The 24,495-nt window shown below is 43.5% G+C and overlaps 1 protein-coding gene across 2 annotated transcripts in view; it reads left to right on the plus strand.

Moving 5' to 3' along the window:
• IGF1R (insulin like growth factor 1 receptor) overlaps positions 1-24,495 on the plus strand; it is a 264,623-nt gene that overhangs the window by 144,979 nt on the left and 95,149 nt on the right. The gene's annotated exons all lie outside the window — the stretch shown is intronic.

The raw sequence follows: 24,495 nt of genomic DNA on the forward strand, positions 1-24,495 counted from the left end.
TATGGCTGCCTAGGATTAGACTCTTCATATCCCACTAAACCCTCTTCTTAGAAGCAAGAACATGGAGAGAATTTATTTTAAAATGTAATTGCTGTGTTACTGAGATTTGAATTTGAGGACTCAGAATAAACTGTATTTCTGTTTAGAGGCTGGTTGCAGGAAAACCCATACCCACTCCCAGTCAGATAATGAATTATAAGAACCACAGTGGGGGGGGGGGCTGGAGAGGTGGCTCAACAGTTAAGAGCACTGACTGCTCTTCCAGAGGTCCTGAGTTCAAATCCCAGCAACCACACGGTGTTTTACAACCATCTGTAATGAGATCTGATGCTGTCTTCTGGTGTGTCTGAAGACAGCTATGGTGTATTCACATACAATAAATAAATACATTTAAAAAAAAAAAAGAAGAACCACAGTGGGGGTCCATGTCATTTCGAGAGTTGGTGTTGAGGAGTTTTGGAGCAAGTAGCTCACGGGAAACATGCAGAAAACTTGAAGTCACTTGTAGGATCTGAATGTGTTCAAATGGAATTGGCTTGTATATAGTATTACAATCCCTGTCGCTCTGATACCTTTGTTCTGTTTAGATGATGTTTGGTTCTCAGTGAACCAAAAAGGACATGGGAGAAGGGAGCCCAGATTCTTCAGTTTCATTCTATTGCTTACAAGCAGTAGTCTAGGTAGCCCTCAGACTTGGTAATTCAGAGTACTTGGAGATAGTGTGAACTAGCTTAAAAGGCCACTTAACAGAGATGGAAGAGGAATTCCTACTTAGCTAATTTAACATGGCCACTAAAAGGGCTAAGGAACAATCAGAGAAACATTTCTTGCCATGGGTTGGTTCTGCTTGCAGCTCAGAGTAAAAAGTTACAGAGGGATACTTTCTGGATCCCCATCCCACTTGCTGAAAGCTGATTGGGCAGTCAGATGTGGGTGGTTCCCTGTTGGAAGTAATTTTCAGGATGTAGGCTGGAGCTGAGGTGAGAAATAACCCACCAGAGGTCAGCCCAGTGTATCCTAAGGAGTGAGTTCCTCCTTGCTGTCATTTAGTTTACCACTAGATAGACATGTACTAAGAGCTGCAGAGAGGCCTCTGCCCATTTGATGTGATAACACTGGCTCTGCCCCTGTGATTATCAACGAGGTAGAGCAAAGGCTGGGTACCTGGGAGAAGGGACCCAGAAATTTCATTTGTGAATCTGACCTCCGGTGTTTCTCAGGCCTGGTGGTAGAGTGGCTTTTGAAAATTATGGAAAATAAAAGGGAAGATGAAATGTGCTTTTTTTTTTTTTTAAATGATGCTTCTCCACCCCTCCTCCCATGTGCCTGTAATCTTCATGGCAGCCACTCTTGTCAAGCAGTTTCTGTACCCCAAACGTTTTGCAAAGAAATTAATGATCTGTGGAGAAAAACCAAAATAAATAATACCCACTATTTAAAGGAAATCTTAGGCAAACATTTCTCTGATACATATTTATCTTGATGTGTTTAATGTGGGGGGAAGGAAAAGAGTGTGTATGTGTCTGTCTGTCTGTCTATCTGTGTCTGTATGTTCTGGAGGTTTTGGAGTAGTTTTGTTTGTCTAAACCTAGAGTATGCCTAATATTTTCTATTTTGCAATCATCTATCCCAATCCCTTGAAAACTCAGCCCAGTTCACTTAAATTCTTTGGAAACCTTTATATGATTTGATGCTATTTGAACTAGTACTTGAGAACAACTACTTTTAAGCCCTTAGAAGCACTTAGTTACAACTGTTGGCCTAATTGCACATTATTTTTCACTAATTTAGACAAGTCCCTAAGGGCTTTGGGGATAGTAACCCTTGTTAGAAGTCCTTTCAACTAGGGGGGAAAAGTCATTAATTGAAAAATAATCTCCAGTTCACACTAGGTTCAAAATGAGTCATTTTGACCAAGTCCAGCTTAAAGAACTTGTTGGCTCTTTTGTGTGATGCTAGATACAGAAAACCAGGGCTTCTCACACTCCAGTCACAAGTGTGTTCCCACTTAGCTATACTTCCTTGCCCTGAGAGGTTTGTTTGTTTGGTTGGTTGTTTGAATGGCATTTCACTTAGTGACAGAAGTTTTTGCTCACTTCTCTGTCTGTCATTGCAGTTTCTGCATGGTACTTGTCTCAGTTATTGTGCAGTTGAGTAATTGCAGTCCTCAACTCTTTGGACTACTCCGTACCTTCCCACAGCAGTGACAGTTATGACCGTAAAAATGATAATTCATCCCTTGCATTCATTCACGCATTGTACAGATGTGTCATTTGGTGTGCGTACAGGTTAGATGGGACCGCTGCCTTGTTTGTTTAAGACATGCTGTGGTTCTGCAACCTTGGAGCGCATTATATAGTCCGTGCTGACTTTGAACTCAAGACAGCCCTCCTGCCTTTCCCCCTCTGAGTGCTGGGATTGCAAGCATGAGCCATCATTTCTGCTTCAAGTATTTGGCCCTTAAGAGAAAAGAACTGCATTCATTGGTAGTTGGAGGCAGAAGGGTCAGGAGCTCAAGGTCATCCTTGGTCACCTATAAAATACTAGGCCAGCCTGGGCTACCCGAGACCTTGTCTCAAGAAAAGAAAAAGAAAAAGAAAAAGAACTAATGTATTTGTTTTTTTAAGTGTAGATCGGCCTCAGACCCACAGTGGGCTGGTGTCTACTTTCATTTTGTAAAATATTTTGAACATTTCTATTTAGCATTCATAATGCTCTAAACAGAAGCAGAACACTGTAGTTCTTAGATCCTGGGACAGGCAGGTCCTGAGGGGTCTCACTGTTTGCGGACAGTCTGTGACTCTGGATGTTTTAAATGTAGCAGTTATGACCTTGAAAATTGTAACTCTTAACACTGGCGTTTGTTGGTCATCTCAGATGCACCCAAACTGGCCATTGCTGTGTTTGGGTGGAACCTGACGCTTCTGCTTCTTTCCTGTGTGTTTTCCTCTATCATAAAAGTATTTAATTATAAAAATAACTGCTTCTCAGAGTCCCACCTTCCATCTTCTGACTGTGGGTTTCTACTGCAGAGACAGCTGAGGTGGAATAGCCTGTCCTTTGAGGTGCCATGTTTCCATGGCCTGGAAGGACCCTCTCCTCTTCCTTCAGTGACTTCCGTAGCTTCTCTCTCCCCTCACTCGTAGATGATCTTCCCTGTCTACCAGTGGCCTCCTCCAGATTTCTGATTTCTGCAGAAAGTGGGCGCCAGAGCTCATCGCCTTCATGGCTTGCCTCAGCAGAGGTGTAGCCATAATTTCATTTGGTACCTGGTTTTGCCCCACTTGTGTCTCTACGAGATGTATGGTTTGGGGAACGGCCCCCATCATCTTACACTTAAGACAGTGAATAGGGTTCTCAAAGACAGCATGCATTGTGGTCTTTTACAACATTACATTTATTTATTTGGTTACTATGTGCATAGTGTGTCTTAGCACATGTGTGGAGATGCTCTGTTGAAGTTTGTTCCCTCCTGGTTTGTGACTCCTTGTGATTGAACTCAGGCTTGTGAGACCTGGTGGGCAAACACCCTTCCTCTCTCGGCCATTTTACTAGAGCTACATTCTGGTCTTTGTAGTTGACATACTGTCCTCAGTTCCACTGAGGGTTTTTTTTTCATGGAGTTAATTCTGCCAACTCTTTTCTGCGTAAACGTTCCCTTATTTAAGTTCCACCCTCATTCTCCCTCATGGTTGCTATGGGTTCCTAGATCCACTTCCTGTATCTACCTCCTCCCTGCCCATCATTGTCTTACCTGCTGGAAGACGGCTCCTTGTGTCCCCTCTGCTGTGGTGTAATGTTGGCCATGTACTCCTTACACTGGAATCTGCCACCCACAATTTTATCTCGATAACTTTCTCTGTTCTCTCTGCCGGAAATAGCCTTAGCTGCCTTCTCTGTGTTCCTGGCTCCCTTTCTTCAGACTCTTAAGAAATTCCTCTTGTCAGCTTAGAACTGCCCCTGCTTTGGCCTTCTGTGTCCCTCTAGTCTTTGACCTCAAGCAAAAGTTCTGTGTACCGGGGGATCTTGGAAACTTCTAGAGGGCAAGACAGGGGTCGTGTGTACACTACTTAAGGAGAGACGTTGTATTTTAACACGTTCTTGCAGCCTGGCTGTGCTCACGCGTGACAGAAGTTGTGCTGTCTTATTCCAGATGGGGTCTGCAGTGTGTTCTGGGAGTCAGTTACATAATTCTAGTGTGTGACTTAGAAGAAAGAGAGAGGGCAGGAAGGAAAATTTGTAAAACTGACCATTTCCACCTTTTCACGGGTCAGGCTTTAAAAATGACAGGCTGGACATTTTGTTTCTACTTAAACAACCGGAGAAACAGAAGACCGTAGAGTGTATTGAGTCATCTCTAAAAGTAAACGAGCCACACATCTCGATTGCCTCTCTCAAGTGCATGGTTGGCTCTAGAAAAGCAAAAGCAAGTGAGATGGGGTGTCCATAAAAACCTTCCACACCTTCCTATCCTCCCTGAAAACGTTAAACTGGACTGTAGGAATTGGCTTCCTAGAAAGTTGGCTTACAGGGTCTACCAGAGAGCCCAATGTTATCTAAGCCAAGTTGTAGAAGGCCAGACACCTTCAAACCTTCCTGGGAGTTTCGTTCAGAACTGGTATTGACCGGAGGAAGGTAGCAGCTCATAGTGGAATTGCGAGGGACAGTGGGACATATTGGGAAGCCCAGCCAATCAGTCAGCCTGCCTTCCCAAGTGCAGTACATTCATGGAGTCTCCTTTGCATCTTCACTCTTCGAATCTGCCAAACAAAGCAGCCGAGCTCAGTTTCCCCTCTATGGTAAATATGCCTGGTTGAGCCACACACTGTTATAGAGCTTGTCTGTGTTGTCTTGCAGGGCTGTCATAGAGCACAAAAGGTGGCTTAGTGTTCCGTCAATTTGACTGGCTTATTTGGTTCCAGTGGTTGAGCTGGATGCCCTGTTGTGGTTTAGCTTCAGAAGGAGTTTGCGAGTTGCCAGCTTCCTTAGTGCCTAGTAAGCTGCTAGAACTCAGTACCCTGGGGTTCTGCACATCGGGATCAACCCAGTGGCACATTTAAAACATCTTTTAGCCAAGCATGGTGGCACACACCTTTAATGCCAGCATTTGGGCAACAGCATTAGGAAGGCTGAGGAAAGCTGAGGACCACTGCTCTAAACAGTGCAGTACAGTGACTGTTTACACAGCATCTGTACTCTCTCAAGCATGACACACCATCTATCTCTGATTTCTAGCATGCAGGAAGAAGAGCTTAAATCGTATGCAAATTTGTCATCTATAATAAGAAACTTGCTCATGTCGGATTTTTATGTCTGAGGAAGGATCTGGAACCCATCCCCCATGAATACTGAAGAGCTGACTCTTCAGATGATATAATACATTATTCTTCCATGTGGATGACTTGACAATGGCTCTATATTTCAATGACCCATTGATAAATGTTGTCTAAAAATTTCCCCCAAAATTGTGCAGATATTAGGAAGGTAGGCCCCTCCCCACACCTATCAGTTCCACAAGTATCCTCGGGGCAATTACAAGCTGTTAGGAATACCATACACTAGTAACACAGCAGATACCCACGCTTACAGCATAGAAATCATTAATCATGCGCACTCTTGACAGGGAGACTGTGTCTTCTAGGTTTTAAAAAATAAAATCTTAAAAGCTTACACAGTTTTGTTTGCTTTGTTTATTAAAAAGTAAGGAGCCAGTAACTTAACCTGTTTTTCATAAATGTGCTAGCTAGAGGCAGCCAAACAAAGAAACAAATCCAGGCTTTCATAGTTAGGGGCCTTATATGAACTTGTGTGTGGAATCATGATAACTCTAGTAACTGCTTGAATTATTCTTTCTGAGTATAGTACAGACCCTGAATATAGGACTTGATTTACATGGCCCAGCCCTGCTCTTCTGCATTCTCCTAATTAAAACCTGTCACTATTCTTACTGTTCCTCTCCCTGCCCCCAACAAACAAACCATTTATTTTCTTTGCATATCATGGTTTTGTGTTTGAGTCATGTGTTTACAGCTTGAGACTACACCTTTTAAAAGAGTTTATACAAGCTTGACTCCTAGCTTTTTATTCCCAGTATCACTACAGTGCCTTGCACACAGTAGGACCTCAGAAATATTTATGGTAGAAATACCCAGAGGAATCATTCTGTTGCTCTTGACAGGTATCACATGTGTTTAGGGTAAAATGCTCTCAGGAAAAAAAAAAAAAAAAAAAACTGGAAACAATCAAACATTTCAGCTTCGATAATGTAGTTTTTCCTGTTATGAGACTTTTCTCATCAAAGAATCATATTCCAGAGAAAACAAAACAGCTCTTGTTGTTATGCTTACTTCAGCTTTATTTTCTCTTACTCAGCACTTTAACTCCACTGGAATTGATATATTGGTTCAATAAGACTTGAGTCGTTTGGTGGCAAATTGTGTAGGAAAGACATGGACCTCTTTAGGTTACCAGAAGTCTGAGTCTCCTTTGTGGGTTCATGTGACTGGTCAGAGAGCGAAGGCTTCATCAAGTGAACCAGACTGTCGGTACATCTAGCCCAAGTACCCTTTGCTCTTTAACTTGAAAGGGTTTTAATTGGAGGTGGTATGTGGGGCGCCCCATAGGTAGCAGGTATAAACCTAGCAGTTAAGAAGAAGCCAACCTCTCCTTTACCACGTACACTTACATGGGCTCAAACTGCTAAGGGTAGATTTGGTTGAGAATTTGGTTTGGAGATCATGACTCTCTAGATACCCAGATACTTGCCTGGTTTATGTGGGACAGGATTGGTCTGTCCACCAGTTTATATTGACCTAAAAATTATATCCCGTGTTGCAAGGAACTCAAGACATTTTGGATGGCAGGAAAGAGGGATCACACAACACACTGACTGAAATGCCAGGTAAGAATAGCATAGTTACTAAGTAGGCTGATAGGCAGGAACTGAGAAGTAACCCAGGCTTACCCGGTCTGCACCCCAGTTCTGATTTGGAGGTATTATACTACTGAGCTCATTGGAACATTTTTCAATGTTTTTCAAGTAGTTTCCATAGTCACTGTTTAGCAATAAGATAGATAGGGACCCATCCATAACTCATCCAGCAAAGTGGAAGTACACATCTTTTTTTTTTTTTTTTTTACTACTACTCTTTCTGTAGAACACATGGAGGATGAGGAAAAGAATGATTTTAAGAAGCAATTTCCTCTTTAATGATTTTTTTCCCCTCTGTGCAAAGGAAAAGGATTGAAGGTGTACTTAGTTCACTGAAAACCAAGCAAGCATGGTGAGTTCACATAAGTTCAGTCCACCGGGGTGGGGGTGGGGGGGATATCTACTCCAAGGAAGAACCCAAGCAACCAAGAATAAATGTTTTGCAATTTAGGGAAGATAAGTTTAGGAAGCAGGGGGATCAAAGAGCCAGAACAGTTGCAGTCCTTGTAAATGAGATGTTACCTTACCCTGTAAGGGGTAGACAGTAGGGGTCTAGAGCAAGTCCCGGTAGCTTCAGACCCTGCTGGTTTCTGAAAAGAATGCTGTTCCCCAGTACCTCTGGAACCAGCTCCTATAGAGCAGTGGATTACATCATTCCTTAACACACTAAAAGTTGGCTCCAACCACATCTTCTAGAGAGCCAGACAGCTGTGTTGTTAAGGGTGATGCACATATAAAGGGGTGGAAATGGTGGTTGATGTGGGCCTCTGGGGAAGTGTAGCAGATTTATAATTTTGAATATTTTTGCTAATCAACCAACTCTCACTCCCTCTGTCTGCCTGTCTGTCTGTCTCCCCCCCACCACATACATGCCCCCCCTTCCTAACTTCATTCATTTTCTTTTTCACCTGAGTAACATCCACTTGGTTCTCCAGAATTTATGAAGACATGGAGGGAAGAAAGTCGGAAGAGCTGTAACACAAGGCAGATCTTTAGTACAATGACCCTACTTACCACGGACGAAGTGACAAGGCAAACTAAGAAGTTAGTCAGCCTCCCAGGCTCTCTGCTTCCTCCTCAGCTTCATTTAAAAAAAAAAAAAAGAAAAAGAAAGAAAAAAGAAAAGAAAGGAAAAAAAAACTTTAGAAAAAGTTGAAAACAGCACAGAGAGTTCCTGAAATGTCACCCAGCTCTCCTCATGGTAACATCTTACATAATCAGAATCCAGTTATCACAACCAAGACACTAACATTGGCACAATATTCTTAGCAGACTTTATTTAAATTGCACCAGTTTCCCCACTAATGTGCTTTTTTCAGTTCTGTGTCTTTGGTCGAGTTGATGCACCTTTGTATCTGTATGGTCTTCTCCAGGCTGTGATCCTCTTTCTGATTTTGCTTGACCTTGTCACTTCTAACAAGCACCAATCCATTACTTTACAGCTTGTTTTTAAACTGGCGTCTCTCGTGACACTAGGAAAGTCACATAGTGCCCTTGGTGACATTCATGCCAGAGTAGCAGTATATGCTGGGTGACATTACTCTTGATTACTTGGGTAAGATGGTGTTTTTAAGCCTTCTTCGTGTGTTGACACTGTCCCATGGTTACTGAAAGAATGACTCTAAGTATGTCTTTATCACCTGACCTGGAGACAGAATATGTTCCCAGTTATAAATTGGGTCTATCCTATTCCCAAGCCCTTTGGAGCATTATCTAAATAGTGTTCATAGCCTGGAAGTCTTCTGACATGGCTTATTCATTGATCCTACACAAACATCTTAGTCAGTAGGGCACTGTTAATGGATAGGTGTGAGATTCACCTGTATTGGACTTTTGATCTTCTGATTTCAACCTTTTCACTATTTGCCATTAGCCACTTTGATTAACTTTGCCTACAATTTTCTATGCGTGACCATCATTAGGGAAGGGTGCTTGGGAGCATCTACATCAGAGGGTTATCAGATCAATGAAGGAAATGAGACGTATCTCTTTGAGGCTGCACAATTGGTACAAGTTAGAGATTAGAAACGTAAGGAGGTTAACACCACTGGTTGGGAGGAAATCCGAAGAATATCTGCAGATTTCAGTTAGCCATGCCCCACAGACTTTCAAATGTCTAGTTGTCCTGAAACAGGAGAGCAGAGGCAGGTTACAAGTCCTACCAAGAGAACACTCTTGATGCACAACTCTTAGAGAAATGACATCAAGAGAGAATCCTGGTTGCAGGGATGGTAACTGCATCCCTAGAGATGAAGTTTGAAATGCCTTGTTTGCACCCTGCATAAAAATTAACACATGCTTCTAAGAACCCTGTGCTCTGCTCCCAGCTTTGCTGTTAAAGATGCTTTCTGGAGTGTCAATAACTAAAGTTACCCTAAGATTCATCAGGATGGCAATAACTAGGGAATAGAAACAGGAGAGGTGCCTTGGTTTGCTTTCTTGAATTCTTCACTTGTTTAAAAGCTGGGTGCATCTTCTGCGTGACATTCATACCCCCCCCTTAATGCTTTTCCCATCAGAGACCCTCCAACACAGTGAGACAAAAGGTGTTGAGAGGCAGACTGAGAGCAGAGAGTTCCCTTTGCTCTGTCCATCCCTGTTTGTTCATGGATCCTAGTGCCCAGAGCATCCCTGTAGAGCCTCAGAAGTGGGACAGAGGACAACTTAAATAAGTTTCCAGCCAAGAAGCAGCTGGCTGCAACGCCAGGGGAGACGCTGGGCTCCCTTGTCACTGCCTGAGGCTGTCTCCTCCTGTCCCTCAGCTCTCCTCTTGTGACTACTCAGCTGACCCTGGAAAAATACAAGAATCCTCCTTAGTGACCATGGGAGGAGAGGGACTCCTTGCTGAAGGAGTTTCAGTCCCTGCAGTCCCCACTCAACCCTAACTCCCTCCAAGGCCACCAGGACCGGAGCGCTCATGAAGCCACTTGCTCAGTTTCGTAAACACCATTATCAGCCAAGTTATAGTTTGTTGGCCTTCCAGGAAGCCTTTGCCTGGATAGCAGTGAAAGCCAGCACACAGGGCCTTACCGTGTGCTATGCTTCCATGTAAACACTCAGTTTTCACAGATATATAGTTATATTTCTACTTAAGAGGTTAGTGCTCCCAGGTGGCAGCGATGGTTGTGTGGGGCTGGGGTGCAGCAGTATTAGCTCTGGGTGTCCCATTAATGAAACATCTAGAAAGCTCCAGGTTCATTCATTTACTAACGGAACTTCTTGCTGCCAACTCCAGGGTGCTGGGTACCCAGTGTGGTTTTGAGTAGGACCCTCTACCCACCTTGCCTCTGCAGTAGAGATCTCCTCTAAAGCAACAAGAACAGTGCACACTCCCCAGTTCTTGTGGCCGAGGTATTTACAGGTTTGAGAGGAGATGGATGTGTGCTCCAAGGTCCTTCATTCCTTGGCAAAGACAAAGAAAACAACCCCCCCCACACACACACATGCTGTTTTGTCTGTCATCTAGAGTGTGCTGCTGCTGCTGCTGCTTCCAAACCACATTATTGCTTCTTTTGTCAGGTCCATTCTGAAAACTCCTTTGTTTTGAGTTTTCAGGATAAAACTAAGCTTTGAGGATAGTCCTTGTGATTAATTTTTTTACCTATGTAAATCCCTGTCCCTTGTGATTTTAATTTCTTGGTTTATTTCCTTCTTCATCTTCGTCTTCTCCTCCTCCTCTATCTTTCCTCTTCTTCCTTCTTCCTACTCCTTCTTTCTTCTTCCTCACTTTCAGTTGAGGTGGGTCAGTGAGCCTCTTTCTTTTTGAGAAGAGCCATTCCAAGAAGGTGTAATGAATGCATCTCAAAACACACGATGCAAAGGTCTTTTTAAGGAGAAACTGAAAAGAAAACAGTATGCCCCACCTGCCATAAAGCTTGTTTTCCATGGTGCCAACTGAGAATTTTTTTAGAGTACGTTATTCCTTCTGATGTCACCTAAGCCGGTGGGAAGGGTGACTGGGGAGGGTGTGAGTGAGGATGCCAGGCCTGCCTGTATCATTAGGTTATTTGGAATGTGTGGGCATGAGTAGAGAAAACAGTCTTACTGCCATGATAAAGTTACAGGTTACATTTCTACAGGCCACCAAGAAAGCCATTTCCTATGGCCTCTACAGCTTTGTACCAAGACGTATGGTAGTGGGTCACACTTGTAATTCCAGGCATGGTTGGAACCCAAGTAGATAAGTATAGCAAGTTCAGGATTAGTCAGGAGTACAGTTAGACCCTGCCTTAAAGGTGTGGTGGCAAAGAAGAGTTTCACTGTCTCCACAGGGTAAGTCTCTCTCCCCATGCCCACCCATCTGTCTCCCTCTCTTCTTCCCTTTTTGTTTCTGTTTTGGTTTGTTTGTTCCATTGTTTTTTAAGACATTGTCTCTACATAGCCCTGGCTGTCCCCGAGCTCACTGTAAAGCAGACTGACCTCAAGCTCACAGAGACCCACCTGCCTCTGCCTCCTGGAGTTTGTTTCATAACTGTCCTGACAGGACGGTCTACAGCAGCGTGCTCAGCCATAGACCACACGCGGCGTTTGTCCTGCACCTTCACCTTGTCTCATGGTTGCTGACATGTTTCCCCTTGTGGATGTCAGGACTGAGGTGGAGTTGCTAGTCTTGACTGGAGATTCTGCCAGCATCTAACTGTACACTGCCAGGAGTGTCTTCAGAATATTGAAACACCGTGCAGAGACATCCACATAGTGTGTGTGAGCAGCAAGCCGCCTCGGCACAAGCAGGAGTTGGCGTACATTCCTCTCGTCCTGCTCTTGATACCTAGATGATTCTGTCCCCCGTAGCTTGTCATTTTGATGTTCCTCTGCTCCTTGAAAAGTTCTGAACCATGGGCTTCTTCCTTGCAGCTTCCCCAACAGAGGTGCACTTTGTCACGTTGGAACAAACCACGTTTGTATCCTGTCTCTAGATGATCTCTTCTCTCCAACTCCCCTCCAAGGGGTTTTCTCTGTGTTTTGTTTTGCTTTAGTTTCATTCATCTCTGTAGAGAGTAGTAAAACTCTCACCTACAACACATTGACAAAGATGGCCTCTTTGGAAAATCCCAGAACATGCTTCTTCCTCTCTGTTCCCAGAGTGATGTAGAAACCCATGGCGTTGTGGAGGCAGGTAGGCCTCATACCTGCCAAGTCTGTACAGTTTAAGCTCTGAAACCCTCCATGTATACCCTGCTGTCTTTGATACGGAAATGGCATCCATAGGGGATAACAGAAAAACAACCTATTGTCTCATGGAGGTAAAAGCTGTACTCATTGGTAGATCACTGTACCTGCCTCCTGTTGCTTTGGGGGACTGAGGGAGTGTTTATAAAAACAAACCTGTAAAACAGACAAAAAGGCCTCCCCTCCTCAGCTAAGCATTTCAAGTTAAGGTGCTCATTTTGCCTGACAATAATACAATGGGGAGTTGTAATTAGAAAAGGTTGATGTAGTTGGTGCACTAACAATCATTATTTAAGACTGTTTGGCTATTCCTTTTTTGGTCAGTCATGCAGTTATTTCTGTTGAAGCACAAATCAGAACCATTAGTTAAAGGCTAAATCAGGGCTCAGGAAAGGCTCACTGTTCTTTGGCAAAGAAAGACAAAGGCCCTTGTTCTCTAGCCTCCTGTGTGTGTGTGTGTGTGTGTGTGTGTGTGTGTGTCTGTGTGTCTGTGTGTCTGTGTGTCTGTGTGTCTGTGTGTATCAAGTCAACATCGTCTTTAAGGTTTCAGAATAAAGCAGGCTCGTTTTTCATGGAAGTGCAGCAGGATCTGTGTAAACATTCTGCCAAGAGCCTGAGAGTCTAGAGTCACAAATAGAGCCATAAAGCACTCGTGCCATACTTCTCAGAGCAGGATGAGTATTTGTAGAAAACGCTTCGGAATTCAGTTGCGATCCTACTCTGCACTTTTATGAACTGGTGGTATGCAGAGCGTCACCGATAGGACCTCGAGTTGTGTTTCCATGATCGGGTGTAGAATGGAAATTGTGAGCAGTTGCTTCTTGCAGCACACAGGGGGTGGGTGTTTGGTTTATTTGTTGATGTGTATGCGTTGTGTCTGCTTAGGCAGTTGAGAGTGCTCCAAAGGAGGGAGGGCAGGAGCTTAGTTGGCAGGGAGTTGTTAGAGTGTTTCTCTGGGGTGCATGGAGGCTGTAGAATTCAATACCACACACGTGGGCAGGAAGGCATGGAGCAGCCGTGAAAGGTCATCTTTGCCTACATAGGGTTTAGCCTGGGGTTCAAGAGACCTTGTTAAAGAATAGATTGGGGTGCTTCTCTTGTTTTGAACCTCCTAAAGAATCATGAGAGTCTTACTGCTGTTTGTTTTTATGCTGAATGTTTTCACTAAATTTGCTAAACACAAAACCCACTTCATTAGTCATATATGAATGTCTTAGAAAATACTGTATATATTCATTATAAATGGAGTGGACAAGAACTATAAACTGCACTGATATTCATACTGAAGAAACCGCAGAGATTATAAGAATAAATGGCACAGGGTTGGTTTTCCTTGTTTTTGCTTCTTTCTTGATTTAACTTTTGTCATTTATACAGAATTGTGTGTGTGTGTGCGTGCATGTGTACATGAGTGCAGATGCCTGTGGAGGCTAGAAGCATTGGATTTTACTCAGATTTGGAGGTTCTAAGCTGTACAGTGTATGTGCTAAGACTGAAGATAGGTCCTATGGAAGAGGAGATGCATTCTTGAATCACTGATGACAACTTCTGGGCTCCCCATTTTCTCATACATTAGAGTGTACTGGCACACACACACACACACACAGTCCTTCAGTGCTTACTCTGCTGTGTGGAACACCATACACCTGGCTTTTCCCCTCTTCCTTCCCTTTTTCTTTTTCTTTTATTTTTTGGAGACAGGATTTTTTTTTTTTTTTTTTTTTTTTTTTTTGGTAGCCCTGGCTCTCCTGAAACTAACTCTGTAGACCAGCCAGGCCTCAAACTCAGAGATTCTCCCGCCTCTGTCTTCCGTGTGCTAGGATTAAAGGCGTGCGCCCACTGCCCAGCATTTTTCTTCAGTCTTTTCATTTGATCCATTGAACAAGAGGGAAGAAGGGGGAAGCATGACCGTTAACTTTCTTGACTTCCACTAGGCAGAGAGGAATTTCTCTGCTGGTGTGGAGGTTTGTTGCTGTTTGTGTTGTTTCTCCCCCTACTATAAGTAATAGCCTTTTAATCAACAGCTGCTACAGAAGAAACTCCAGTCTGGGCCTGGAATCCTGTTCTTGTCCGTGGCCTGCTTCCCCCGTGGGGAAAAGGGCCCCATCCTCCAGCCGCTGAGGTACCAGGCCTGCAGCAATGCCTGGGAACTGAGGGCTCCCTACTCTGCTCCCCTTTGTTTGTTTGTTTTCAGAGCAGATGGGTTTGTTTGCTTTTCGCTTAAACATTAATCAAAAATCAATTTCTGGCTATGTAAGTGGCATTAGATAATTCTCATCCAGGCTACAGTAAATAATATCTATTTGTTCATGTTAGATAAGTCTGGGTAGTGGTAAAATGTAAAATAGAATTACATGAGATATGACATACGGCTATGTGTTTTATAAATTAATGCTTTTATGCGTGTGGGAGGAGAAGCAATTTAACTTACTGACAAAAGGGAAAGCAAGGGAGATTCCAAGAGAAAGGAGAGGATTCTGAATGCAAACAAATCCGGACGATAAAGAGAATACGGTAATTTAGTCCAATCTTTCCAGTAAATCGTTACAATTTATAAATTGGGGTAAAAGCACTAGGAAGGAATATTGCAAGCCCTGAACATTTTTATATCCACTCAATGCTTTCTCATTCTTATTCTGATTAGGAGGGACATACCATGTCACATAGCTGAGGACATTTCCCCTAACGAAGCAGGGATATCTACTTGTAAATATATTGCCAGAATTCATTGTGTATGGAAACATAACTAGTATTTTCTTGGAGTTTAAAAATAGATATTTAGGGCTGGAGAGATGGCTCAACAGTTAAGAGCCCTGACTGCTCTTCCAGAGGTCCTGAGTTCAATTCTCAGCAACCACGTGGTGGCTCACAACCATCTGTAATGGGATCCGATGCACTCTTCTGGTGTGTCTGAAGACAGCTACAGGGTACTTAGTTATATATAAAGTAAATAAATCTTTTTTTTAAAAAAGTAGAAGTTTAAGTCTTACTAAGTATCTGTGTATCTGTATGTGTTTCTGTAGAGAGTCCAATTGTTACAATTTGAAATACACAGAAAAAGCAGGAAGTTACTAAAAGTGCCCTGTTTCTCCCTTTCATAGATTTAGATCTGCTAATTGCAAAAAGCCTGTTTTTAAATCAGTCAACGAGAACTTTTTATGGCTTTTCTTAAGACTCATTTAGCTTTGAAAAGGCCAAAAGTTTAATGAAGCTTCTAAATGCCAATCTCTTCTTCCTTCTCCTGGAGAATGTGCTTCAACTGTAATTGCATTTGCATTGTTTAAAATACTAGTAATTCCTGAGCAGACCTCTGAGGTAGCTGAGAAACAGAAGTAAAGCTGAAGGATCCACGTGCCTAGGCCTGGCATCCTGGCATGCACCGTGTAGGGCCAGTAGGTGTTCTGTGTTTATGTTCCTTTCTCATTAAGTCCAGAAGAATTTGGCCAGCCCCTCAAACTTGGTAAACTCTCAGGTCTATACACAATCAATTTTCAATAGAATTGAGGGTAAAAAGAAATGCAGAGAAATAAAAATCTAGACACTAAGCCCAGCTTGTTGGTGTCTTTAATCCCAGCACTTCAAATGCAGAAGAAAAAGGGTCTCTGTGTCTGGACTCAGGCTAGTCTGCATATCTAGTTCCAGGATAGCCAGGGCTATGTAGAAAAACCTTGTCTCAAAACAAGGAAAAAAAAAAGTATTTAGACACATTTAAGCGGATTTAATAAAATTAAGTAGTAGAAATTTAAATCAGTGTGTTTTATTAACAAAACAGACATTTCAACTTTCCCTATGAGCTGTGCTACGGGCCTTATTCTTAGTTTACCCTGATACAGGAACACATCTGTCATGGTGGCTTTAGAGACCCTCTGTATGCAAGCATGTAGTTTGGAAAGTGTTCTCTTTTCCTCCCCACTGTCCTTCTGATATTCCTGTATTTTCTCTGTGGTTTGTTGTCCATGAGCCATCTATTTGCAATTGGTTGACAAGGTTTTCTTCTCCCATGTCATAAGCATTGATTGCTTATGTCGGTTTTCTGAATGTCGTACCCTGATCCTGATGGCAAATTACAGTGGTTAGTGCTCAGTGCTCCAACTCTTTGGCCTTTGAGTATTCCAAAGTAGCTGCCGCTATCTCCCAAGCTCCTATCTCATAGTAGATAGAGTGAGTGTTAAATGCACCCTAATTGACTACTTTTTTTTTTTTTACTACAAAATTGAGTTGCAGCCTTACAAAACCAAAAGTTTGAGATATGAACCTAATTAAGACTCGGCATTAGTAGCAGCTCCCAACTGCCTTCTCTGTTGTACTTGGCCACATTGTCACGAGACATCATATGCTACGGACACTATTTCCATTCGACTTTTGCTTCTCTAAAACAAACATTAATTTTTTTTCCCCCAGGTAGTCTCTGTTATCAGTCAACAGAAAGATTCTTTGACTCTATACATTTCTTTTCAGCTAACACTGATATCAAAGTTTGCTCCTTAGAATGCTTTATAAAAATTTTAGCTTAGGCCAGTTTGCATAAGGCATGCATAAAAACCAGGACTCTCCATGCACTGACAGTACATTTATACATTGGGTGTTGAATTCTTAGGGTCTCTCGTTGATTCTCCCATGCTTCAGCTTACTGCTTCTCTGGTAGTTATTAGAGGGATCATTGGACACACTTATGTTTTTCTGATGTTGTACCTGGCCAGGGTGCAGGTACAACAGGGACTTTCCTAAATGGGGAAGTAATAAATGGATTTGGAAAGAATTCTGGGACAGGCATACGTGTTCCTTACTGCCCTGCCTTTCAGTAGAACTGCACTGGGGCGAATATTGTCTTCTCATAGCTCCACTGAGAAACTGAGTGACTTGGGGCCGATCTGCCAGCCATTTCTTTAGCGATGCCTCAAGGCATGGTCCAATCTCTGATTCTGTAAACTGGGCTTCTCAGAGGTTTCTGGGTAGAACAGGACAGCAGTCAGTACTTAGGGATTCTGGGATCCAGGTCAGTGAACGGCAGAGGCCAATTAGTGAAAGACAGAGATGGGGGAAGATGTTGGTGTTTGGGACTCTCTAACCAAGACTCTACAAGCACAGACACTGTGGCTATGCTTGGCATAATCAGAGCTCCTTAGTGGACAGATGTGTGACTGTGCTGTTGTTACTGGCCAGGTGCTACCCTGGGCAGACTATGAGCTCAGTCCAGCAGGTCATAGGTTAAAAGGTCTGGAATGAGATCCAAGCTGGGCATCTCTGCTCTGATACTTAACTCTGGGGCCTCTCGGCTTGGAAGAGGAGTGGTACACATAACAGTTTAGTTATGTTTGGCTGTTGAGGCATGGTTGCACTATTCCAAGCTAGTCTGAAGTTAAGACCCTTCTTCCACAGGATCCTCTGGTTCTGGGGTTAAATGTGTACACCACCACATCTCGGCTGATCTTTTTAATGCTCATAAAGGGACAAATCTTTAAATACACAGCCCTGAAACAGGAAACTTGGTTTTATCTCATAAAATGTTCAGCAGAACTTCATGGTTATCACATGAATGAATGAGCTCACCAGACACTGTCTGTATGTCCAATTCTGTGGGGTTTCTCTGGTGTACGTAGAGGCATAGCTACTTTAGTAGCCGAGCAAAGATACCTGCCTAAGGATGCATTAAGGCATACAGTTCGCTTTCCACCCTGCCCACCCTGCCCCAAGCCCTCAGTTGCTTTCTCCTAATACTTCTTCCACTCTCTCGGGTTAGAAGCCCCCTCCCCACCCCCATATCCAGAATCTTGCCTCTGCCATCCAGCACTATGCCCTACAACATCCAAGTTTCTTACATAGTGAATGCCAAGTCAAAATTTATTGGTTTGGATGGAATTGATTAGAACCTTGGTGTTTATTTATTGAGAGTTCTAGGGGTGTAGGTAACACAGCATAGCTCCATCACTGGTATGCTTGCTACACAAGCATGAAGAACTGAGTTCAAGTCTAAGAATTTACTTTCAAAATTATGGGCAAAGTGGCACATGCTTGAAATCCCAGTTCTATGGAAACAGGGGTAAGCAGGTAGATCCCCAGGGCTTGTGGCCAGCCAGCTTGTTTGCCTAATTGGTGAGCTCCAGGCCAGCAAGAGAGCCTGTCTCAAATAAGGTAGATGATTTCTGAGGAATGACATCCAAATTTGACCTGTGGCTTCACACATGTGAATAAATATATACTCAGATTCTAAGGGCATAGAATAAAGCATCTTCTGGAATTAACATAAGCAAAAATTAGTCCTATGACAACCCTGCAGTGTGCAAATAGTTTCCTATACGATACCGTAGAAGAAAAGTTTTGCCCAGAGAAAATGCTTAAAAATTAATAAGAAAATAGTACTGAAAAAAAAGGTACCCAATATAAATTCAGATAAACAAAAGAACCATATCTGTTATGCAAATCTAACCAATGTTAGCAAGCCGTCAGCTCTTCCTGTGTTTATAAATTTAATATACTTCAAATACTATGTGGCTTCTTTTAATTATACCAACTGACTCTACAGTTACCAATAATCGTAATAATAATAGTGGTGACAATAATAGTACTAGTGCTAAACAAGTACAATAAAATTACCAGTTATTGAAGCATCCCATGGCTCCTAAGTAATCGACAATTAAATAATTCACAAGGTGCCAGTATGTGAAGGGACAGAATAATGGAACTGAATGGGAAATCTAAACATAGCTGTGAGAATATGTGGCCATTCATTGTTTAATAAGATGGCATTTTACACCAGCGGAGCAGAGATACGCCTTACTTAACCGATGTTGGAGCCATGGGTTCATCTTCGACTCCAAGTGAATTCAGAGTTAAAGTGTAAGCAACAGTGACAAACAAAAGAACCATAAAGTGTGTAGTAGAACACACGAGAAAGTCCTTTTTATAACATCTTGAGTATTCAGAGCCTCCCCACACTTGGAAGTCTCAAATGTTCAGTCACACACTCTGATAGCCAATCTGTAGGCTAGCAGCCCCACTGGGCAGAGGGGGCTGGAAGGGGGTACTTTTTTCTTCTTTTTTTGTGGAATGGAATTTTCCAGCATTTCTGAAATACCAATGCCTGCCCTTTGACATGGTAATTCACCCACAGGCACACCAGTACACATGTGAAGTGACAGGTGTTCAGGGCCACTTTACACAGCCTTGTTTGGAATGACAAAATATGGGGACAAATTCCATCAGTAAAGGGATAAATACATGAACCTGGTGTCTCTCAAACTTGCTTTCTTATTAGAATCATCTGGGACATTGTTTGTACTGTTTCATTTTTAAGGCTGAAGTGGTAGCCTCTAAAACCAACTAAACCTTGTTTCTGGGGAAGTAACAGTGATTTAAATGTACAGACAAGGGTGAGGACTACTTGGGGTTATCGGCAGTGCAGAATGCTATCCCTTAAGGTAAGATGGCTGTTTTCTTTTTCAGATACTTGCATTGGTGTATAAAGTTGTGCTCTGATCATGGCCCATTATCTTCTGTTTGTCCCTTCCTTCCCCTCTGTGTCTCCTCCCTCTGTACAAAGACTTTCTTTTATTTTTATTTTTTTAAAAAAAAAGCAGAGACGAGAAAGACTTTGGTCTGGCCAGCATCACTTCAGATGATTGTCCACTGGTTAACTTCCCACCGAGAGTTTAGTTTTATCCTTTACATCTGACACAACTGTGTCTGTACTGCACATTTCCTTCATCTTTTCGCCTGTCACTGGGTACCTAGGCTGGTCGGATTGCTTGGCTGACGTGGATGATAATGATGATGTGTTGTATGGTGACCTAGCATCATTTCTGCACATCCAGAAGTGGGGTGGCAGCTCACGTTTGACCATATTGGCTTCCATAGTATCTAAGACACCTCGTTATTTCCACCAACAGTGTGTACGGCATATTCTCCCCCTGCATCCTTGCCAATGTTTGTTGATGGTTGTCTTGATGTGCTCTGTGTTGTGAATAGGGTGAGATTTGAATCTCGGCGTGGTTTACATTTGCATTTCCCTGGTGGCTAAGGGTGTTGAGCACTTCTCATGTATGTATTGGTCTTTTGTGCTTCTTTTGAAAACTGTCCATTTGATTAATTTGCCCATTTATTGGTTTGATTATTTGTTCTTTTGACATTTAAATTTTGTTCTTTATATATTCAGTGTATTAATCCCTTGTCAGATGAAAAGCTAACAGATTGTCTCTTCATTGTCTCCTTTGCTGTTCAGCCTTTTAATTTGAAATTCTATTTGTTAGTAGAGAAGACATTTTATTTGTAAACATAGACAGATCTAGAATACATTAAGTGACAAAGGAAAAAAATAGCCTGTTTACTTGAAAGCCAAATGAGTGTTCTGTGCTATAGTTTTTATATATGTAATATATGTGTGGTGTAATTATTTATGATGGTTGATAGGGTCTATAATCACCACAAAGACAAGCCTCTGGACATGCCTGTGAAGGACTGTCTACCTTAGGTTAACTTAGGCAGGAAGGCTGAGACTTAGGCAGCACCGATCCCTGTCTTGGGTTCTCTCTGCTTCTTGGCTGAGGGCACAGTGTTGTGGGCAGCACCCTGAAGATCAGGCCGTCATGTTTGCCTTGCCATGATGGGCTTGGGCCAGAATACACTCCCAGCTTTACATTGTTTTTGTTGGTCAGTTGTTCCCAACACTGTGGAGAGTAACTAATAGACCGTCTGTTTAAAATATTTTGTTAGTTTTGGTTTTAAACCGTGGGTTGGTATTACCTGTGCCAGAACAAATTCCATTCAGAAGCAAGCATCTGTGAACCTTAAGGTGAAACCACGCATCAATTTTTTATCTATAACTTTACCCCTTTCCACCATTAAAGGTTTAGAACTATGGAGGGATGGTGACAAATGTCACGCTAGAGTATAGGCAGAGACTGTGGGCCCCACCTCTGGAACCCTACAATTCTCGGAACACTAGATATTACTGTATGGGGGACAGAATAAACTGAGCAAGTCAGTGAATGGTCAGATCGAAAAGGAGGTGATAGTTCCGTGATGAAAGTGAATCAGGATGTGCAGAGCTGTCAGCACAAGAACATGGAGAAGACATCTGAATTGAGATGGAGGGGCAAGTAAGAGTGTGCCTCAGACATAGAAGAGACCCCGAAGCAGGGAAAGACCATCGAAGGGTGCTGCTTCACCCCCACAGAAGGCAGGCGGGTGACACCACTTTGAAATGTTGCTTTTCAGCTCTTCCTTTACTGGCAAACCACGCTAGTTCTGGTTTTGTAGCTAACCTCTGGCAAGAGAAGCAAGAATGGAAAAGAGACCTCTCTGCTCTTGGTACACTGCATAGTTGGTTGGAACTTGGGAAAGGTATGCCCAAGAGAGGAAGTGACTTTAGGCAGAGTGGAAATCTGCCAAGTAGAGAAAACAGAGTTGTTGGCCTGGCAGAGAAAACACATGGATTGTGTGTGTGTGTGTGTGTGTGTGTGTGTGTGTGTGTGTGTGTGTAAGGAACCACCGAAAGATTTTCAGGGACAGGCATGCTCGGGATGTTTGGGAGGAGTCCTAGAAATATTTGGCAAGCTCGCAGTAGGCACTTTAGTATGAGCCCATCTCCACCTGAAGACGCAAATCAGAAGATAATACCATCTCAGGACTCGGGGTCGTGATGAAGGTAGGCAGGCTTCAGAGAGTCTACATACAGCATCAAAAAGCCCTATCAGTGACTTACTTATTGCTAGGAAAACAATTTCAGGCTTCTTCAAGAAGTGGGGTAGCTGGGCCAGTGAGAATAGTGGAGAACAGTGGCCTCTCCTGGGCAGGCAGGGGTAACGTCTAGAAAGCATAAAAACTAACATTGAGGAAAAGAACGTGTGTGTGTGTGTGTGTATTTGTGTGTGTGTGTGTGTGCGTGTGCGTGTGTGTGTGTGTGTGTGTGGTCTGTGTACAGAACAAAGTGTCTGGAGGGAAGGTGCCTGTAAAGAAGGAAGCCACTGGGTTGGGGTCTGATGCCAGGCTGCAAGGACCAAGGAAAGCCTAAATCCATGTTTTATACAGCAAAAGTGATTTGGGGTGAACATTTACTGGTCTGCTTGTGGCAAGCCCCATAAAGATAGCAGAGGCTGAGGGAGAACAAGAAGGGAAGCAAAGGAGAATGCCAGGTGGCCAGTTTGCACCCAATTGCCTCCTACCAGGTACCATTAGCAACAATGTAGTCTCTGCATATCCAAGTGTATCAACAAGCATTGAGGTGGAGAGCCGGATTGGCTGGTCTCCTAGCTCCCTTTTGCACTGAGGGGGCTTGCTCCAGATAGCGACTTGTGTAGACTTCTGGGCATGGTTTTGTGCCAGGGTGAGCACAGCCCCCATCCTACGAGCAGATGGTTTCCTCCGCCTGGGGTCCTGTAAGGATGGTGAGGCTGGGTGACAGAATGGGAGATTCAAGCGAGACTGCCGGAAATACTATGGCCAAGGCAAGTGAACGGTTTATTTCTTATCAAGTGGTCCCCAAACCGTCATGTCTTGTTTCTTTTTGTGTATGTTCTCCATCTCGGCCGCTCCGAATAGGCTCAGAGCGCCTAAAACTTGCTATCAAAAGATGTAGCTGGGTGTCTGATGCACCAGCGTGCCATTAATGGCGTATTGTGTACTGCAACAATTTCAGTGTGTGGTTTAAAGCAACTTTCATAAAAAGACAAATTTAAATTTTTATTCGATGGCAAGGAGAAGGCTTCTGGACAAAAGCGACTAAATCGGTTGTCATTCCTTTGGAGAGTTTTTCAGCCCTACATGAAGAAGAGCAAATGATGGAAACAAAACCTTTTGAGGATCTGCACAGAACAAAAAAAAAAAAAAAAAAAAAAAAAAAGCGATGTGTCGCTTAAAGTCAGCAGTTCTGGCGCGGGGGGGCTCCAAATGATGCCTCCAGGTGCTGACTTTTGGGGGCACCCCCTTCCTGCCTTCTCTGCTGCCGCAGCCGAGGTTCCTTTTGTTTCGGGTGCTTCCCCACCCCGCCCTGCCTGCCAGAGGGAGCTGGCATCGCACGCCCTCCCCACCGCCCCTGGACCAAGGTTGTTTACTACTTTCTACTCGGAATAACACGCCAATCACCATGGCCCGCCCTCCCTCTCAGCCAATCAGTTTGTTGGGAAATTCCACCTTTCCAAAGGGCCCAGGCAGCGATTGGCTGGAAGCCTTGTCAGTCAAGTGGGCATCCCACAAGGATGCAGCTGGAGTATTAGGGACGCGATCACCAGAGCTGAGTAGGAGTAACCTTCTCATAAACAAGATGGGGGCCCCCCAAGAAAGCACGGATTGGGGTGGGGAGATGAAGCCCAGCCCAACCCCGGGGCCCCACAGGAGTGGAAGAGGGCCGAGCGCAGAGCCGGGGAATCCTTCCCTCCGCCTCCCGCCCTTGCTGCAGTTGTAAACACGCTTCCCTCCATGTCTGTTTTTCTTTCTCTAACCGTGGCCATTACAGGCAGCTGTTTACAAAAATCCTGCAGGGAAATTCTGTTCTCTAGGATCCTGTCCTCCATTCCCCTTGCCTCAGGACCCCTCTTGACGCTTTTTTCTTTCCTTATCTTCCCGCTGCTAGGCACAAACTGAAGGAAGCTATTAGGTCCTCCAAGCTTGTTTTCCTTTTATTGCTGCAAGCAAAGCAAGTCATGCTGTAGCAGCAGCAGCAGCACCATTTCCCAGAACAGGCTGTCTGGCTGTTCATTAGGAGCACCACGCAGCCTAAACAGGCTCAGCTCTAGAAGGACTGGCTGGGCTTTTGTTATTATTATTATTATTATTGCTGGTTTGAGGCAAGCCGAATGTTATTTTGATTCTGCATTTTCTTCCAAAATTTGTCTCGAAACCTATCCCCACTTACAGGATTGGGATTTACACCACCACCCGGCTCACGCCCCTTTTCATAAAGGCAGTATTGTGTTGAACTAAATGTTTTTCTACCTTCTCTGATCTGAATCAGGTTTCCCATTTCTAGCAGCACAATGTAGTTGTATTCTGTGTGGTAGGGGCGTAGTGGACATGAATTATTTGCGACAGGGTTGCCTGGAAGATGTGGAGTGGAATTTGCGTGGCGCGGAACAGTTCCAGTGCCCAAGGTTTCTGTTACTCTGACTCCAAGCAGGAAGCACAGGCAATATGGCAAAACACAGCACGTGGCATCCCATTCAGAAACGTTCTTTTCTAGACGCTAGTATTGCAGAGGACATCTGATCTTGACTAGTTTTTCCCCCTTTCACAAGCAGAAAAACTAACGGATGGAAATTTGTTGATATTTAGTAGGAAGCTGTGCTGAAAGGCATGGTTTGGAAGTTCTGCTGAGAAGCTGAAGGATCTTGTGGACATGCTTTATAAGATTTAAGGTTGTTGGAATTGTAACCTCAACAGAGAAGGCCACGGACATTTGGGCT

This window comes from Micromys minutus (assembly GCF_963924665.1).
Source record: "Micromys minutus genome assembly, chromosome: 3".
Taxonomy (NCBI): Eukaryota; Metazoa; Chordata; class Mammalia; order Rodentia; family Muridae; genus Micromys; species Micromys minutus.